The 15,002-nt window shown below is 45.1% G+C and overlaps 1 protein-coding gene across 6 annotated transcripts in view; it reads right to left on the bottom strand.

Annotated features, from left to right (window-relative positions):
- Positions 1 to 10,491, bottom strand: part of slc25a51b (solute carrier family 25 member 51b) — a 70,608-nt gene extending 60,117 nt beyond the window's left edge. For 3 of the 6 annotated variants that reach the window (XM_072517009.1, XM_072517010.1, XM_072517008.1), the window contains exons 1-2: positions 10,165 to 10,307; positions 439 to 549 (exon numbers count right to left, since the gene is read on the bottom strand). The gene's annotated coding sequence lies outside the window, so the exon portion shown is untranslated. The other 3 variants (XR_011949172.1, XR_011949171.1, XM_072517011.1) reach the window with 3 other exon arrangements.
- Positions 10,492 to 15,002: the final 4,511 nt, after the last annotated feature.

Below are 15,002 nucleotides of genomic sequence, written 5' to 3'. Positions count from 1 at the left end.
GTTTTAAAGTGATGGATTGGTGTGGCTTCCAAGGGTTAGTTTGACCTTGCAGATTAGCACCATGTTTGTGTCAGGAACTGGCTTGTGACCAATGATCAGACTTCACTAATCAGCAAAGTAACAAATGCTACAAGCATATCTGTGCATTATTAATGGAGCTTTCTAATTTAACCAACAGAAACACCTGCACCGTTACCACCTCGTCACTGTTTCATGAAGTGATGCATGGCATATTTGAAACCCTGGTTTTTGAACACAGCACCTTAGCAATCTTTAAATCTCAAACAGAACAGCAAGTCTGTAAAATTTGCTGAGCAAATTCATGCCTGGCCCATATTGCTCTCAAATGCAGCAACTTATACTGCACATGTCCCATGTTGTGGGAGAAAGGAAGTCAGTAAAACATATTCAGAAAAGCTTTTTAAAGTTGCACCTTACATTTTGAAGCTGGTTGCTGTTCACCTTAAAGGACAGTTTTGAGAGCAGCAGACAGCATATCTGATGAGTGCTCACAGCCAGCCAGAATGATTCTTCACAACTGCCGACAACCTATACAAAAGTGAACGTATTTGCACAATTATACATGCACACTTCCCAGTCATTTTCACTGAACACAATCGAGGCACATTTTCCTCTCCTCCACACACATCCCCTCTCCTGCTTCCCCACCTCGATGGACACCTTCCTGCAGGGTTCTCCTCACATATCAGCTAAGCAGAGAAAAGGGCCTTACTTTCACTGTGTGGCTCAGTATTACACCGAAGTAAAGCATTTACTGAATCATCAGAAAACTCTGGGAAAGCTTTAAAACAACTGAACATACCAATTAAAAATATCAGGATTGACAAGCCTATTATATAATTTGCAGTTTGATAAAAGCATTGAGCAATGTATTCGGCAACAGAAATATTAACAAGCCAAGAATCTTCATGGTTGAGGTTAATCACTGTGTTTTCACATCTGAAAAGACATTATTCCATTGTGTCATGTTAGCTTTACTCGAGAAATTTGAAAAGAATCTCAGTGACCCATGCCCTTCCTGCAGTTACTTATTTAAAATGTTTATTTCTCATTTATAGATTAAATGGTTTCTATCTCAACTACAATCCTTGACTTCTCCAGTAACTAAGCAATATCAATGCTCTTTTGCAATAACCTCATCACTTGTGGAATATCTTGGCAGAGAGAGAGCTGGTCATGGTTGCTCATGGTTACTCCAGGAAGTAAACTCGAGCGGCGGGTAGTAATCATGACCAAGTGAAATCTAATTGCATTGGATGGTATTGATCAGAGCGCCTCAGTGCAGCATTCAGGAGATTGTCTTTCAAGGCTGAAACCTATTTCCCAGGCATCTGATGTGACCACAGGATAAATATTCTAGCAGACGACCTCACCTCACAGGTTCTCAAACTGGTCTCTGCAAATTAATCAATTCCTTTCTACTAAGGTAAGCCATGCAGCTTATATTGCATAGCATCGCAGAAGTTCTATAATCTTTTCCCCATACTTACTGACTCTACAAGAATAGTATTTCTACAGCTTCTTACACCAATAAAAACAGCAATATCTTTATTTTCAGAAGTTACAACAGGGGGTCCCAAGAGTGAATCAATTTTTGTAGAAAACTGACGTCGACCCTGCTTTCAGGAACATTGATTTGATTTGTCACGTGTACTGAGGTACAGTGAAAAGTATTGTTCTGCATACAGTGCAGTCAGATTGTTCCATACATGAAAAAAAATAGGACATACGATAAATACACAATGTAAATACATAGACACAGGCATCGGGTGAAGCATAGCGTGTAGTACTACTCAGAAGAGAAGATGCGTGAAGAGATCAGTTCAGTCCATAAGAGGGTCACTCAAGAGTCTAGTATCAGCCGGGAAGAAGTGGTTTTTGAACTTGTTAGTGCGTGCTCTCAGATTTTTGTATCTCCTGCCCGATGGAAGAGGTTGGAAGAGACACAAACTAGTAGGCCATTCGGTCCCTCAAGACTGCTCCAACATTTAATGTGACATGGCTGATCTGACAGCAACCTCAAATCTGCATCCCGCCCACCCCAATAACCTATCACCCCCTTGCTTGCCAAGAATCTACTCACCTCTGCCTTCAAAACATTCAAACTCTCTACTTCCTCCACTATTCAGGAAACGAGTTCCAAAACTCAATCTTCTGAAAAGATTTCACCTCCCCTGGGTTTTAAATTTGCAACTCCTTATTTAGAAAGTGACCCCCAGTTCTAGATTCTCCCACAAGAGGAAACATCCTCTCCACTTGTCACAACCCCTCAGGATCAGGTATGCTTCAATCAATTAAAGAAACAACAGATAAGCCCAACAAACTATGTAATAAACCTGCATCTGGATACAGCGCTTCCAAGAATAGGTTAGCAAGGTATGGCCATGGAATCATATAAATTTACAGCACAGAAGAGGCCACCTGGCCCATCATGTCTAACCCGGCCAAAAAAAGAGTTGCATTCCACTTTAAGTATGGTTTGCAAAGTTTGAAAATTCCTGAGTCACCATTATGTACACGCCATAAACTCTGGAGAGGCACATGACCCAACCACGTGCTAGGACAGCACGTACCAGGTCAATTGATTTGTCTCATTGCCAGAAGTGCATAGGTCAGATAGAGGTGGAGCATGGAATCTAGCTGGGGAATAGAGGTGATGTTGACCCAACTAAGCAGGTTTCAATAAAACATCAGAGCCACAACACAGATTTTGCAGTCATGCACTTGCCTTACAAGTATTAAATTGGCACACCGAAAATAAAGTTCAGTAGACCAGCATTGTTAATAAGTTATTACTATCGGCAAACTGCCGTTCACTGATTTTGCCTATCGTTCAGAAAAGGTTAAATTATATAGACAAATGAAAAGTGGAACATAATCCAAATATCCCAGCAGGGTTCCTAGTGAGAAAATGAGCTGTAGAACTCCACTGCTGACAGTTTTTCCATTTAAAGACAAGTGCAGGTGCAAAAATGAAGGGATGCACACACAAACATCCACCCTCTTACAAGAGATTAGAAAGTATTGCTGCCGTTTCCCTATCAGCTGTCACACAGAGTCATTGAGTTTTACAGCACAGAAGGAAGCTCTTCGGCCCATCACGTCTGTGCCAGCCATCAAGCCACCTACTTGGTCTGTAGCTTTATACGCTAGTGTTTTAAAGTGCTCATCTAAATGCTTCTTAAATGTGAGCGTTTCCGCCTCTATCACCCTTTCAGGCAGTGAGTTCCAGATTCTCACCGCCCTCTGGGTGATAAAGGCTTTCCTCAAATCCCCTCAAAATCTCCTGCACCTTAATTTAAAACTATTCCCCCTGGGTATTGACCCCTCTACTAAGGGGAAATGTTTCTTCCTATCTACCCTATGTTCCTCAATTTTGTACACCTCAATGAGGTTCTCCCCACCCCCCTCCCCTTAAGGAAAACAACCTCAGCCTAACCAGCCTCTTTTCATAGCTGAAACACTCCAGCCCAGGCAGCATCCTGGTGAATCTCCTCTGCACCCATTTCTTGTGAAATCACACCCTTCCTATAGTGTGGCGACCAGAACTGCACACAGTATAGACAGTTTGACTTCTGCACGTTCCCCCAGTGTGATCTCCACTAAAACTAATCAGGAAAGCTGACTGTGAGAGGAATTTCATTATATCCCGGTTTATTTTTGGGTCATTCAGGTCAGAGATCGTCATTGCCAGAGGGGCAGCCTAATTCGGTTTTGGGCCTATTTCAATTGGACTTTTGCACACAGACATTCTACAAAATAGCAGTGGACCCAAAATATTAGATTTGTCACAGGTGTGAATCTATAGCAGCATAACTCAGTGGTATTTTGCAGATGACCATAATCCCAAACAATGTCTTGATCCATTGCAACGAACACTGCAACATACACACAAAGTTAACAGACAGGTGCCTGTGATAATCCATGCAGAATAAGCACAATATCAATTGCACCACCTGAAGAAGCCATATGTTGTGTCTGTGGCTTTTTGGAGAGACTGTCCTATTGCTTGCTGTGCACAGAACGGCTGTCATGTTTGACTATAATAGACATTGACACTTTAAGTATGCAAATTAGAATTGTAAGCTTTCTTTACAATTCAGTCTGGACACAAAAGGCACTAACTAATGTCTGCCATTGGTTAAACATCTCTTCCTCACGGAAGGTTAAAAAGGTTACGGGGGGGGCACCATGAGGAAAATTAACCACAAGGATGAGCATTTGAAATTTGAGGTGTGAGAAGAGCTGAGGTTTCAGAAGGGAGAAAGGCTGGGCACAAAGGTATTTGAATAATCAAATATAGAAGTGAGAAAACCATGAATGAGGGTTTCAGCAGCTGATGGACTCAAAGACCTTATATGAAATATTAAGTATGCTCCTGGTCAGCTTCTAAAAGACTTCCATTCAGGAACTGGTTTTCTACAGAGTAGGAAATCAATTTTTCTATGGAAAAATATTTCATGCTGAAAAGTCAAAATCATCCAGTACAGCTTCCATAGCTGACAGTTCTATATTAGTTCCTCTTAAACGAGCATGCCTTTATTAACTTAAATGCTACAGCTCTCAAGAAGTGACGTACGACATTTGAGAAGCCAAAGCTAGTGGCACTAACAAGAAAAATACTTCCTGTTGCGAATTGTCAGGAAATCTGCACAACGTAAAGTGAAGGGCAACAAGTGAAAAACTGAAACTTGCTGTCAGAAATTAGTTAGTGTCTAAATTGTGTAACTAAATTGTGTAACTACTGACTTTACATACCAGAGAAACTGGATGAACTGGTTAAAGATGAACTAAAAACAACTTTAAATACATCACCATTTTGGGAGTCTCAGTGCAGCTCTGACACACTTATCTTTCCAGGCACCGCAGGCACATAAAATATTCATAATCTATTCCATTAACAGTGCAGCAACATTATCTACACGCCTCCATAACATGAGAAAACTGACTGAGCCTAACAACGGTTGATGTGCAGCGTTCTGAGATTTTTTTTGCGTTTCATGAGCCTGTGGATCCTGATCTTTTTTTCTTTAAAGATGTGTTTCATTACAGTTTCATGATTAACAATTTCAACAATTTGCATTTATATGCCTTTAATGTACTAACAACAACCTATGATATCTCATACAGAGAGACATTTGGGCAATAACCAAAAGCTTGGTTTAAGAGATCGGTTTTAAGAGTTTGCTCGGAAAAAAAAGAGATACAGAAGCGGGGTTGTGGGGGGGGGGGGGGGGGGGGGGGGGGATGGTCAAGAGGCCAGAATTCCAGAAAGTTGGTTGAAGAGGTACAGAAATATGAGACCATGATGAAATATGACAACAAAGATGATGATTATAACATTAAAACTGGATCATGTGCCAGTGTAGACCAGCGAGTACCAAGGTGCTGAATGAACAGAGGTTGGTGCAAGTTAGGATCAAGGCAGTCATGTTTTGGATGACCCTAAATTTATGGAGGGCAGGAGGCAGGAAGCCAGACAGGAGAGCATCAGAATGTTAAATCTACAGCGAACAAAGGAATGGATGAGTGATGTTGCAGATGAGCTGAGGTAAGGGTGGAGACAGGTAATGCTACAGAGGTGGAACTGTCTTTGTGATTAAACAAATATTGGGTCAGTATCTCATCAAAGGATCAATTAGAATGCCAAGGTTACGAATGGTCTGTTTCAGCTTCATACAGGATGAGCAGTAGAATCAATTGCAGAAACCAAAGACGTTGGCTTGGCTTTGGTTTTGTGTGTTTAGTTGGAGGAAATTTCTGCTTACCTCCTACTGGATTTCAGTTAAGCAAAATGACAAATCAGGTGTCAAGACAAGTGATGGTAAGGTAGAGTTTGGTGTTGTTGGCATACACCTGGAAGCTGAGATATTTTGGATGATGTAAATGAGTGAATGGAGATGAGTAATTGGAGAGGGGACACCAAGAAACGACTCTGGAACATTCCAAAGTTAATGGAATGGGAGGGGGAAACTTTTGAAAATGCTTCTCTAGCTATGATTCAATAGGTAGGAATGGAACGAGACAGGGCTGTCCCACTCAGCTGGACTACAGAAGAAAGGCATTGGAGAGGTTGGCATGACCAACCATTCAAACACTAAAGAATGAGGAGGAATAATTTACTACCGTTACATAGGATATCGTGCAATTGGGATCATGGGTTGTTCAGTACTGTGGCAGATAAATCTGATTGGAGGCATTCAGTGTGTGGAAAACATGAGCATGTATTTGGGAGGCAGCAACACATTCAAGGAATTTGGGGCACAAAGGGAATTTGGAGAGGTGGCAGATGTTTGTAACAACTGAAGAGGGATCACGGATGGGTCTTTTTGAAGTGATATGACAAAAGCAGATTTGAGGGGGATTACTACAGATTAACATTTTGGGTAACATTTTTTCCAAATTACCCAAAATACAACGCTGCTAATTTTACAGCATTCTGAAAGCAGCCCCAAGCACATTTTAGGAAAATTGAGTTTAAAAGTCTGGAGGACAAATTTCATAGTCAAATTTCATAATCAATACGTCATTAATGAAAGAGAGGCCAAAGAACATTCAGGACAAAGAGGAAGGCTCTCTGGTAATGTGGGCAATTCTACATTTCAGGGAAACAATGAAAAACAAAATGAGAATCAGATTTAGAAACACAGGTTTACAACATGGCCATTCCCGTTGTGCCCTCTTAGACACTGTAAACAATCTCAAACTGATTCCAAAGAGACAATGCTGGAAAATCTCAGCAGGTTTGGCAGCATCTGTAGGGAGAGAAAAGAGCTAATGTTTCGAGTCCAGCTGACCCTTTCTCAAACTGTGTCTCCCAATAGAATGTTATTTAATCCCAAATTAATCCCACTAAATCACTTTCTCCCAATAAAACTGTATTTAAAAAGTCATAGATGTTTACAGCACAGAAAGGGGCCTTTGGCCTATAGCATCTGCACCAGTCAAAAACAACCACCTAATTATTCTAATCCCATTTTCCAGCACTTGGTCCATAGCTAATAATAATATAATAATAATCACTTATTGTCACAAGAAGGCTTCAATGAAATTACTGTGGAAAGCCCCTAGTCGCCACATTCCGGCACCTGTTCGGGGAGCCCAGTACGGGAATTGAACCCGCGCTGCTAAACTATCCCCAGTCTTGTATGTCATGGAATTGCAAGTGCACATCCAAATATTTAGAGTCAATGATTTACAGCACAGAAATTTAACCATAAATTAATCCTACTGAACAAATCCCAAATTAATGCCACTGAACTCTCTCCCGACAGAATTGAATCAACCCTAAATTAATTCCATTGAACCACTTCCCCAACAGACTTGAATCAATCCCTAATTAATACCACTGTACCACTCCCCCCCCCCCCCGCCCCCCAAACAGATCGGGTTTCAATTCTAATTTAATACAACTCCGTCACCCTCATCGCTCTCCCAACAAACCTTAATCCATCTCAAATTTATCCCACTGAACCACTCTCCAACAAACCTGAATCAATCCCAAATTAATCCCACTGAACCACTCTCCCAACAGACCTGAATCAATACCAAATTAATCCCACAGAACCTCTCTTCCCCCCAACAGACCTGAATCAGTCCCAAATTAATCCCACAGAACCTCTCTGCAACAAACCTGAATCAATCCCAAATTAATCCCACTGAACTACTCTCCCAACAGACCTGAATCAATCCCAAATTAATCCCATTGAACCACTCTCCCAACAGACCTGAATCAATCCCAAATTAATCCCACAGAACCTCTCTCCCCCAACAGACCTGAATCAATCCCAAATTAATCCCACTGAACCTCTCTCCCCCAACAGACCTGAATCAATCCCAAATTAATCCCACTGAACCTCTCTCCCCAACAGACCTGAATCAATCCCAAATTAATCCCACAGAACCTCTCTCCCCCAACAGACCTGAATCAAGCCCAAATTAATCCCACTGAACCTCTCCCCCAACAGACCTGAATCAATCCCAAATTAATCCCACTGACCCACTCCCCCAACAGACCTGAACCAATCCCAAATTAATCCCACGGACCTCTCTCCCCCAACAGATCCGTATCACCCCCAAATTAATCCCACAGAACCTCTCTCCCCCAACAGACCTGAATCAATCCCAAATTAATCCCACAGAACCTCTCTCCCCCAACAGACCTGAATCAATCCCACTGAACCTCTCTCCCCCAACAGACCTGAATCAATCCCAAATTAATCCCATTGAACCACTCTCCCAACAGACCTGAATCAATCCCAAATTAATCCCACAGAACCTCTCTCCCCCAACAGACCTGAATCAATCCCAAATTAATCCCACTGAACCTCTCTCCCCCAACAGACCTGAATCAATCCCAAATTAATCCCACTGAACCTCTCTCCCCAACAGACCTGAATCAATCCCAAATTAATCCCACAGAACCTCTCTCCCCCAACAGACCTGAATCAATCCCAAATTAATCCCACTGAACCTCTCCCCCAACAGACCTGAATCAATCCCAAATTAATCCCACTGACCCACTCCCCCAACAGACCTGAACCAATCCCAAATTAATCCCACGGACCTCTCTCCCCCAACAGATCCGTATCACCCCCAAATTAATCCCACAGAACCTCTCTCCCCCAACAGACCTGAATCAATCCCAAATTAATCCCACAGAACCTCTCTCCCCCAACAGACCTGAATCAATCCCACTGAACCTCTCTCCCCCAACAGACCTGAATCAATCCCAAATTAATCCCACTGAACCTCTCTCCCCCAACAGACCTGAATCAATCCCAAATTAATCCCACTGAACCTCTCTCCCCAACAGACCTGAATCAATCCCAAATTAATCCCACTGAACCACTCTCCCAACAGACCTGAATCAATCCCAAATTAATCCCACTGAACCTCTCTCCCCCAACAGACCTGAATCAATCCCAAATTAATCCCACTGAACCTCTCTCCCCAACAGACCTGAATCAATCCCAAATTAATCCCACTGAACCTCTCTCCCCCAACAGACCTGAATCAATACCAAATTAATCCCACTGAACCACTCTCCCAACAGACCTGAATCAATCCCAAATTAATCCCACTGAACCTCTCTGCAACAAACCTGAATCAATCCCAAATTAATCCCACTGAACCACTCTCCCAACAGACCTGAATCAATCCCAAATTAATCCCACTGAACCTCTCTGCAACAAACCTGAATCAATCCCAAATTAATCCCACTGAACCACTCTCCCAACAGACCTGAATCAATCCCAAATTAATCCCACTGAACCTCTCCCCCAACAGACCTGAATCAATACCAAATTAATCCCACTGAACCTCTCCCCCAACAGACCTGAATCAATCCCAAATTAATCCCACTGAACCTCTCCCCCAACAGACCTGAATCAATACCAAATTAATCCCACTGAACCACTCTCCCAACAGACCTGAATCAATCCCAAATTAATCCCACTGAACCTCTCTGCAACAAACCTGAATCAATCCCAAATTAATCCCACTGAACCTCTCTCCCCAACAGACCTGAATCAATCCCAAATTAATCCCACTGAACCTCTCTCCCCCAACAGACCTGAATCAATACCAAATTAATCCCACTGAACCACTCTCCCAACAGACCTGAATCAATCCCAAATTAATCCCACTGAACCTCTCTCCCCCAACAGACCTGAATCAATCCCAAATTAATCCCACTGAACCTCTCTCCCCCAACAGACCTGAATCAATCCCAAATTAATCCCACTGAACCACTCTCCCAACAAACCTGAATCAATCCCAAATTAATCCCACTGAACCTCTCTGCAACAAACCTGAATCAATCCCAAATTAATCCCACAGAACCACTCTCCCAACAGACCGGGTATCAATTCTAATTTAACCCCGCTCCGCCGCCTGGCCGCTCCCTTTGCCCTGTGTGTGATCTAACCCCACTTTCACCGTCAGCTTTCACCGGGAGCTGCTCCCTTCCCTCCCGCCGGCCAAACTAGGCCCTCCCACTCCACTGAGTCCCTGGCCAACCACACCCCAAACTGACAGCCGCTCTCCCTCTCTCTTGATCGCGCAGAGCCCCCCACCCCCGGGTCAGCTCACTCCCCACCCGGCTGCTCTCCCCATTGAACCGGAACCAGGGCCTCTCATTACCTCCGTCTCCTTGACTCGCTTTGCACCGCAACGTCGCCACACCCACGACCCGCTGGACCCCTCCCCCTGCCGCGGTGACCGGTGGCGTCGACGCCGCAAGAACGCGCGCGCGAAGGCGCGCCTTCGTCTGCGCGATGCCGTCACGCGCGTTCGTTCGGCCTACCAACCGGGCGGCAGCGCGCAGTCAAGTGCGCTTGGGGTTGTCAACCCTCCATCATTGGCCGGGAGTGTTCAGGAATTGCAGGTCAACCCCCAGGACACAGCTGTGAACCCTGGAGACATTTGAAAAGATATCTTTTGCCGGCGGGTCAGGCAACATCCGGGAACTGCTGATTGGATTACTTCCGGAGCACTGATCACGTGTCATTGTTGCTGCTGTTCCCTCCATTCATCCCCTTGGTGAACAGGCCCTTCATTAGCTACTCATCAAACACTGCGGAGACTGCCAAACTAAAACATAAGCAGTAAATATTGCTCACATTTTGTAGGTCTGGCAGCATCTTTGGAGAGTGAGGAACAGAGTTACTGGTTGGTGTTAGGGCCACTGCTGATTTTGATCCATATTAATCATGCATAGGATTCAATTTCACAATTTGCAGATAACAGAAAACTTGGAAGTATATGTGAATTGTGAGGAGGGTGGTGTTAAAATTCAAGAGGATATAGGTGGGTGAATATGTGACTGATGAAATTTAATGGGGAGAAGTGTGAAGTGGTACATTTTTGTGGGAAGATCAAGGAGAAGCAATATAATTCACCTGAGGAAGGAGCAGCGCTCCGAAAGCTAGTGACATCGAAACAAACCTGTTGGACTTTAACCTGGTGTTGTAAGACTTCGTACTGTGCTCACCCCAGTCCAACGCCCGCATCTCCACATCAAAGCAATATAAAGTAACGCGTATTACTCTAAAGGGGATGTCGGGCAGAGGAACCTGGATCATAGATTATCATAGAATTTACAGGGCAGAAGGAGGCCATTCGGCCCATCGAGTCTGCACCAGCTCTTGGAAAGAGCACCCTACCCAAGATCAACACCTCCACCCTATCCCCATAACCCAGTAACCCCACCCAACACTAAGGGCAATTTTGGACACTAAGTGCAATTTATCATGGCCAATCCACCTAACCTGCACATCTTTGGACTGTGGGAGGAAACCGGAGCACCCGGAGGAAACACACACACACGGGGAGGATGTGCAGTCTCTGCACAGACAATGACCTAAGCCAGAATCGAACCTGGGACCCTGGAGCTGTGAAGCAATTGTGCTATCCACAATGCTACCGTGCTGCCCCACATCAATTGATGAAGGTGGCATTGTAGGCTGACAAAGTGGCAAATAAGGTATACAGGATCCTGGGCTTTATAAATGGAGCCGTAGCCGTAAGGAAGTTATGATGGAGCTTTAGAAATTACTGCTTTGACCTCAACTGAAGCATTTTAGGAAAGATGGAAAGGCATTAATGAGGGTGCAGGAAACAATTATGAGGATGCATCCAATGATTAGAGTTACCTGGATAGATTTGAGAAGCCGAACCTGTTTTCCTCAGAAAAAAGAAGTTTGAGAGGAGATTCAATTGAGGTGTTCAAAGCCGAGAAGGGTCTGAGCAGGGTAGATAGAGAGAAACTGTTCCCATTGGCAGAAGGATCAAAAACCCCAGAAGGTCCCAACTTGGGGTGAATTGCAAAGAGCCATGAGGATAATGGGGGGGGGGGGGGGGGCGGGGTGGTAGTGTGATCCAGAGGGGCAATTAAGTCGTGGAGTGGTTGGGGATAGTCGTATCAGGTGAGAGATAGTAGTTACGTCGGGGGGACCGGTGGTCAGGGTATTTTTTGGGGAGGTTAACGTGAGTGATTGACGGGTCGGTTGTGTCGTTACTAAGGTGATTAATTGGGTTTTAATTTGTCTTAACATTTCCTGGATAACTATCCAGGTGAGTACCACAGAACTGTCTAAAGTCTCTAACTCAGAATCAGAGATATTTACGGAGGGTACTTGTCAGCAAGAGAATTTCTGATCCCAGTAGAAACTTCATGGGCAATTCCCACGAAGGCCAGTACAACCACAGGGTCCTGACATGAATCTTGGGACTGAGGTCCAGTCTCTGATGATCCAGAGACCGGAAGATTTGGGTGATTGTTTCAGGGCACCGGTCTTTCATTGGAACTGGAAAATATTTGAGCTGTTACAGGTTTTAAGGAAGTGAAAGGGTGAATGAATAGAAGGAAGAATGTTTGAACAGCAATCTCATTAACAACAGCTGCTTTCTGGAAAAAATGGGGGCAAAGGTTATGACCTGAAACAGTTGAACTCTTGTTACAACGGGGATGGGAGAAGTGTGCAGTTTATCTAGCCCCACTACTACACAGATTGGACCATTAATTTCAAAGTTTAATTCGCTCACAAAAATGGCCATTTATTTACCTTCGCTGCTGCTGGACCCGGAATAAAAGAAACTCTAACCAGGCTTCTTTCAATAAACTCAGAATGATTGTTTATTATAAAACAGAAGTTCTTTTCTAAAACGGGTTGCAAGAACACCTAACTGTACTCTGGAAGTATGGGCTGGATTCTCTGTTTGGGAGAATAAGTATTCCCGCCGGAACTGAATCGTGTGCAATTCGCGTGCCCAAAAAAAACCTGGGTGTCCCCCAAACCCCTGTGATGCCAGGGCTACACAGCTGGCTTGTAATGCAGAACAATGCCAGCAGCGTGGGTTCAATTCCCGTACCGGTCTCCCCGAACAGGCGCCGGAATGTTGCGCCTAGGGGCTTTTCACAGTAACTTCATTGAAGTCTACTTGTGTCAATAAGCGATTATTATTATTCCCACTGGGGGCATTGCTTGAATAAAATTCAGGAGATATAAATGGACCAGCACTCTACCGACGTGAACTGGAAGCAATTCCCAGTCCCCCTGGCGCCGGATTCACTGCAGCTGGAATTCATGTTAAAGAACCTGACAAGCTGGAGCTGCTTATAAACGCTCCATTCACCACACACTCATTCCAGCCAAGAAGATGGATCAAAGAAGGCCTATTTCCAAAGCACAACCCCCAATTTCTGGAGCTTAAATGGACCGACTGCTCGATGCCATTGAGGAGAGGAGGGACGCGGAGACTAAAACCCATCCTCCTTAACAGCACCTTGGAGGAGATGGCAGAGGTAGTCAGTGCTGCCAGCATCACCAGGAGGACTGGCACACAATGCCGAAAGAAGATGAATGGCCTTAAGCTGGGCATCCTGGTGTGCCTGATCCAGATTGAAGGTGATGTAATCCGATGCCCGGGTGCATAGAGCACCATCACAGCAAGGATGCACCTATGCATGGATGTTGGTGAAATCCCACACTGGTCCCCCCTCGAGCCCTGGAATGAGTCAGAGGCATAAAGGTTCAGGACGACCCGTCACCTTGATGGCCACTGGGAACAGGTGTCCCCCAAACCCCTGTGATGCCAGGTGGTCTCCGTGCTGCATCAGAACATGCGGTCTGGCAGCTCCTTGAAGGACAGGTGGCAACTGTATTTACATGTCCTGATGCAGCGCCTCCTTCGTACCTCCTCGGCCAGTTGAACAGCCGGCACTTGAGCCTCATCGGCTGGCCCCTGCTCTTCTGGTGCTCTAGCCTCAGTGCATCCACAATGGCAACGGTTGCCAGGTGCATAGCGAGAATAGCTGACTGTACTCCGAATTCCACGGGCTGGATTCTCCGCACCAAAATCGCAGCCGGTGCCAGGGCGGTGCCTTTCAATCAGCCGCATACAGTTGTGTCAAGCTAGCAACTGATGCCATCTTCAGGCACACCTTCATTTTCATCAACAACAGACAGATGAGGGCAGCTGTACAGAGAGCAGAAGGATTCACGTGGAGCCCATTCCCAGGGAGCGCTCTCCATTCATACATCTTGCAGCATTCCCAGGTACCAAGGCTGCCTGGCTCCTGCACGATTGGATGGATGGCTCCTGGGTGACAAGGGCTATCCCTTTAAGAGGTGGCTCATGACCTCACTTCGTCACCCAAGAATTGAGAAAGAGGAAAGATATAACAGCAGTCATGCATGCAGAAGAGTGGTACTGGAGGCAACCATCGGGCTGCTTAAGATGTGCTTCCAAAACCTTGACTGATTCGGAAGATCATTGCAGTATCTGCCAGAGCGTGTCTTCCTCATAGTGGCCGTGTGCTGCACCCTGTACAACCCAGCTCTGACAAGGCGCGACCCAGTGGAGGCTGAGGAGAGTGAGGCAGGACCACAGGCCAGGAAAAATGACTCCAGTAAATTACAGATGGATGACAGGAACATTCAGGAGAGCAGGAATGTGCGGAATGCGTTGATCCAGCGAACCTTTGGATAGGCATCCAAGGCATGGAAGCCGACTCAATCTAATGGCAATGTCTCACTCGCAATAAAACTTTCCTTAAGAGCCCAACCCAGAAATGCTGCACTACACCAAGCCCTCGGCTTGCAAGCCTGTGCAATATCTGGGCAATGCACAAACTATGCAGCGAACTTAGCCTGTTGAATTGAGGATCATGCTCATGCCACTTAACATGAAAACAACAGACCCAAAAGAAAACTCAAAGCAATGAACACAAATAATTTCACCTTTGACACACCCGTTACGTTAAAGGTGTCTTGAAATTATACCTGCGGGAGCTGCATCTTGGCCCCCCCCCCCCACCCCCCATGATGACCGTTGGCCTCCTTTGGCCACTGGTGCCTGAGTTGGCTCCAGGGGAAGAAGCGTCCAGCAACAATGTGGCGGCATCGCCAGATGCTGCGGCCACTGGCAGAGGGGTGGCCTCAAGTAGAGCTTCCTGAGAAGAGTCCACAGAGATGGCA

This window comes from Scyliorhinus torazame, chromosome 9 (assembly GCF_047496885.1).
Source record: "Scyliorhinus torazame isolate Kashiwa2021f chromosome 9, sScyTor2.1, whole genome shotgun sequence".
Taxonomy (NCBI): Eukaryota; Metazoa; Chordata; class Chondrichthyes; order Carcharhiniformes; family Scyliorhinidae; genus Scyliorhinus; species Scyliorhinus torazame.
This window is presented reverse-complemented; position numbering and strand designations above follow the sequence as displayed.